This window comes from Nansenia antarctica (assembly GCF_963989245.1).
Source record: "Nansenia antarctica genome assembly, chromosome: 8".
Lineage (NCBI taxonomy): Eukaryota > Metazoa > Chordata > Actinopteri > Argentiniformes > Microstomatidae > Nansenia > Nansenia antarctica.
The window spans coordinates 12,615,002-12,620,471 of NC_137678.1; the positions used below are offsets into that span (position 1 = coordinate 12,615,002).

Genomic DNA, 5,470 nt, shown 5'->3' on the forward strand with positions numbered 1-5,470 from the left:
TACATGTCACACACGTTTTGACCCGTTAAATAAACTGTCACTTGAAACCGTAGAAGTCAACAAGGCTGGTGTTCTGGCTGAATGAGAGGATGACAGGAACAGAAATTGACTTTTTTTTCTTTCTCCTCTCCGCTCTTCCCCTCTCCTCTCCTCCTCTCCTCTCCTCTCCTCTCCTCTCCTCTCCTCTCCTCTCCTCTCCTCTCCTCTCCTCTCCTCCCGCAGGAGGAGATGGAGAGCCTGGAGGAGGAGAAGGACAGCGAGCTGGCGGAGGCGCAGGAGGAGCTGCGCGTGGCCCAGGAGGAGGTGCTGGTGCTGCAGCAGGCGGCGGAGGAGGCGGCGGCCGAGCGGGAGAACGACATCGCCTCCCTCCAGGAGGAGCTGTGCAGGGTGCGGGCCGAGCTGCAACGCCTCCGCACCACGGCGAGGGAGTACGAGATGGAGATCACCACGCTGCGGGCCGAGATCTGCATGAAGACCTCCCCCCCGCCGGGAGGGAGGAGGAGGAGGAGGAGGAGGAGGAGGAGGAGGAGGAGGAGAAGGAGAAGGTGTGTTTCTGGTTTTTGTTGAATTGTTTGATTGTGGCGTTTCTGTGTTTTGTGTACACGTGTTTGGTTTAGACTTGGACTGTTTATTCGTCACTGGAGGGGGAGGTGGGGAGGGAGGGATGGGGGAGAGGGGAGTGGTGACGGGGGGGATGAGACAGGAGCGATGAAGTGGAGAGGAGGAGGAGGAGGAGGAGAGGAGAATGGGGAGTCTCGGACGGTGTGTTTCTGGTTTTGTTGAATGGACCTATCGCTAAGCCACGCCCTAAAATATAAATTGTCCAATCGTATCACAGCAAAAGTCACTACAGGCAGAAAACTCGGACAAACTTGCTAATATCTGATGTTGAAAAGCTTCTAGACTAAATATTCTTGTTATCTTTAAAAAACATGCCTATTACTTGCTGTGGTAGATGAGAAATCAGACATTTGAACTCCCGCCATTGTAAGTCATTGAATGTCATTCAGTCACGGTCGGTCAGTCAGTCACTGTCAGTGAAGCGTTGTTTGTTTGTCTGAGTTTTCAAAGGGGGCGTGGCTTAGCGATAGGTCCATTGTTTGATTGTGGCGTTTCTGTCTTTCCTGTACACGTGTTTGTTTGGACTGTTTATTCGTCACTGGATCAGAGCCGTTCATGTTTTTAATCTGAGTTTGTAAATAGTGACACCTAGAGGGCACCTGTGAGGTGTGATAGGGTTATGATATTATGATATTATAATATTATATACCTGGGTCCTGGCACAGCCAGTCAGTGTCATTAGATGCACGTGTGCGTGAAGCTGGAACACACAGATGCAGAGACACAGTTTTCCATCGTTGTTTATTCATATTATATATAGCTTTTTAAATATACTTTATTTATTATTTTATTTTGGAACATTGGAAAGGCCTATTTTGGTTTCTTTGGGGATTTTCTCTTTTGTTTGATGTCTCCCTTTGAGTGCAATGTAACTAACTCCCTAATTGGATTCATTGGCTGGCCTGGATTATCATTACTCTGTCTATAGGGACAGAGAAGGGAGGCCCAAGCCCAGAAGTATAATAATGAAGAGGATGACTCAGAACATGTCCAAGGGCGCATTCACACTTTTTTCAGCGCTTAACAAATCAAAGGTTTATTATTATTATTATTATTTATGAATATTCATAATAATGTATTCTTCTTGTTCTTCTTATTGTTACTATTATTATTATTATTATTATTATTATTATTATTATCATCATCGTCACCATCATCATTATTATTAGACCAACCTTACTACTACTACTACTAGTACCAACTACTACTACTACTGCAACTACTACTACTACTAGTACTACTGCTATTACTACTGCTACTACTACTACTACTACTACTACTACTACTACTACTACTACTACTACTACTACTACAACTACTACTACTACTACTACTACTACTACTACTACAACTACTACTACTACTACTACTACTACTACTACTACTACTACTACTACTACTACTACTACTACTACAACTACTACTACTACTACTACTACTACTACTACTACTACTACTACTACTACTACTACTACTACTACTACTACTACTGATCCTCCTGATCCCAGCCTACACTACCATGAGGAAAAGTGCTCCCATCACCACTAAGACTGTCAGAACCTGGCCAGCAGGGTCCGCTCCACTGCAGATCTGCCTGAATGACACCTCATGGCAGGAATATGAGCATGAGGACCTGGAACAGTTCACGTCGTCGGTTCTGAACCACATAGTGAACTGCACCAACTCAGTCACCGTGGACAAACGGGTCCGGGTCTACCCCAACACGAAGCCATGGATGACTGGGAAGGTCCAAAAACTGATCAATGAGAGGGACAACGCCTTCGCAGGGAAGGGCACACTGCTGTACAGCACCACCAGGGCTAACCTAAAGCGCGGCATCCGGGAGGCCAAGGCAGACCACAGAGAGAAGATTGAGGAATGCTTCCTGAGCAACGACTCCAGGCGGGTGTGGCAGGGGGTTCAGCACATGACAAACTTCAGAGCCAACAGGCTCACAGCCGCAGAGGACGACCCCCTGCTGGCGGAAAAGCTGAACTCCTTCTACGCCCGGTTCGACGAGGGGCGAACGGAGGTAACCACAACACAAACACCACTCTCTCCAGCTCTCAGCAGCCTCACCCTCACAGAGCATGAAGTGAGACGCGTGCTGAAGGCGGTGGACCCCAGGAAAGCCTCAGGGCCGGATGGCGTCCTGGGACGGGTGCTGAGGGACTGCGCCGACCAGCTGGCCGGGGTTTTCACCAACATCTTCAACCAGTCCCTGTCCCAGGCCACCATCCCACCCTGCCTGAAAACCTCAACTATCATCCCAGTCCCGAAGAAAAGCACGGTGAGCTGCCTAAACGACTACCGCCCGGTGGCACTCACACCAATCATCATGAAGTGCTTCGAGAAACTAGTCCGGGCCCACATAGTCACACGCCTCCCGCCCAACCTGGATCCATACCAGTTCGCCTACAGAGCCCACAGGTCCACAGAGGACGCCATCGCGACGACTCTCCACTCCACTCTATCCCACCTGGAGAGGGGAAACAGCTACGCGAGACTGCTCTTTGTGGACTTCAGCTCTGCCTTCAACACCATCCTTCCAGACAGGCTAGTGACCAAACTACTAGACCTGGGACTATCACACTCTATATGTGCATGGATCAAGGACTTCCTGTCCGACCGCCCCCAGAGGGTGCGGGTGGGCTCCCACACCTCCACAGCCCTCAGACTCAGCACTGGGTCCCCCCAGGGCTGCGTGCTAAGCCCCATCCTCTACAACCTCTACACCTACGACTTCACCCCCGTCCACCCCAGCAACTCCATCGTAAAGTTTGCAGACGACACCACCGTGGTGGGCTGCATCTCGGGGGGGGACGAGGCGGCGTACAGGGATGAGGTAGAGCAGCTGAGCAAGCTGTGCAAGGTTAACAACCTGCTGCTGAACCAGTCAAAGACCCAGGAAATCATCGTGGACTTCAGGAGGAAAAAATCTGAGGTCCAGCCCCTGCTCATTGACGGAGGGAGCGTGGAGAGAGTCTCAACCCTCCGATTCCTGGGGGTGCACATACAGGATGACCTGTCCTGGAAGAACAACACAGCAGCCATCATCAAGAAGGCACAACAGCGGCTCTTCTTCCTGAGAGTCCTCAGGAAGGACCACACCAGACAGGAGATACTGGTGGCCTTCTACCGCTGCGCAGTGGAGAGCATCCTCACCTACTGCATCTGCAACTGGTTCTCCAGCTGCACAGCCGCAGAGAGGAATGCGCTACAGAGAGTCGTGAGAACGGCCCAGAAGATCACCGGCGCCCCCCTCCCCTCTCTGGAAGAGCTGTACAACACATGCTGCCTCAGGAAGGCCTCCAAGATCTCCAGAGACCCATCCCACCCTGGGTACGAACACTTTGCTCGGCTGCCCTCGAACAGGCGGTACAGGACCATGTTCGCAAGGACAAACAGACTGAAGCTCAGCTTCTACCCCAGGGCCATCCAGGCCCTGAACACAGCAAAGACCTAGGTTCTGGGCCCTGGACAGTCTGGATGGCAGCTGCTGGATTGAAAAATCAGGTGTAGTGCTGAGGCACAAATGTGTACATTTCAAGCCTGCAAACTGCGACACTTTAAATGAATGTGCAATAACACTATGTGCAATATGACAACCCTAGGGTACATAAGGTTGCAGAGAAATAGGAAATGTTAGAATAGGTATAGCATAGAGTACAGCACAGTGTGTTATCTGTACAGTATAGTATAGTGGATAGTGTACATAGCCTTTATTTATGTAAACCAGCTCCTTTCTCTTCTTGTTTTTTTCGGTTTTTTTTCTTTCCTAGCACCAGGGGAGCCCCCCCTCCCACATTTCGTTGTTTGGTACCTGTACTATATCAATGACAATAAAGACCATTCATTCATTCATTCATTCATACTACAACTACTACTACTACTACTACTACTACTACTACTACTACTACTACTACTACTACTACTACTACTACTACTACTACTACTACTACTACTATTAATACTAATACTACTAACTACTACTACTACTACTACTACTACTACTACTACTACTACTACTACTACTACTACTACTACCACTACTACTACCACTACCACTACTACTACTACTACTACTACTACTACTACTACTACTACTACTACTACTACTACTATTACTATTACTACTACTATTACTACTACAACTATTACTACTACTAATTCATTTCTGTCATTTAGAGCTGAGGGGAGCAACAGAGAGACAGACAACAGGACAGCAACAGAGAGACAGACAACAGGACAGCAACAGGGAGACAGACAACAGGACAGCAACAGAGAGACAGACAACAGGACAGCAACAGAGAGACAGACAACAGGAGAAGACAGCAACAGAGAGACAGACAACAGGACAGCAACATAGAGACAGACAACAGCAGAGGAGAGCAACAGAGAGACAGACAACAGGACAGCAACAGAGAGACAGACAACAGGAGAGGACAGCAACAGAGAGACAGACAACAGGACAGTAACAGAGAGACGGACAACAGGACAGCAACAGAGAGACAGACAACAGGACAGTAACAGAGAGACAACGGGAGAGGAGAGCAATAGAGACAGAACTGAATGCACTGAACCTTTTTTTAAATTCTTTGCATTATTAACACTGTTGTGTTATTGTGTTATTAACAGTGTTGGGCACGTTACTTTAAAAAAGTAATTAGTTATAGTTACTAGTTACTTATCCCAAAAAGTAACTGAGTTAGTAACTGAATTACTTCATTATAAAAGTAACTAGTTACTAGGGAAAGTAACTATTGCGTTACTTTTTACCACGGTGCAGTGGGCTAGCCGTGGTGTCAGTCAGCCAAATGTGACAAGGAAAAGCTTACCCACTGCCAGA

The 5,470-nt window shown here is 48.2% G+C and overlaps 1 pseudogene across 1 annotated transcript in view; it reads left to right on the forward strand.

The window, feature by feature from the left end:
- LOC308163880 (protein regulator of cytokinesis 1-like) overlaps positions 1 to 712 on the forward strand; it is an 11,673-nt pseudogene extending 10,961 nt beyond the window's left edge. The window contains exons 14-15 of the transcript in view: positions 235 to 466; positions 618 to 712. The product of the transcript in view is annotated as a protein regulator of cytokinesis 1-like (transcript). The remainder of the gene's footprint in view (positions 1 to 234; positions 467 to 617) is intronic.
- The last annotated feature ends 4,758 nt before the right edge of the window (positions 713 to 5,470 follow it).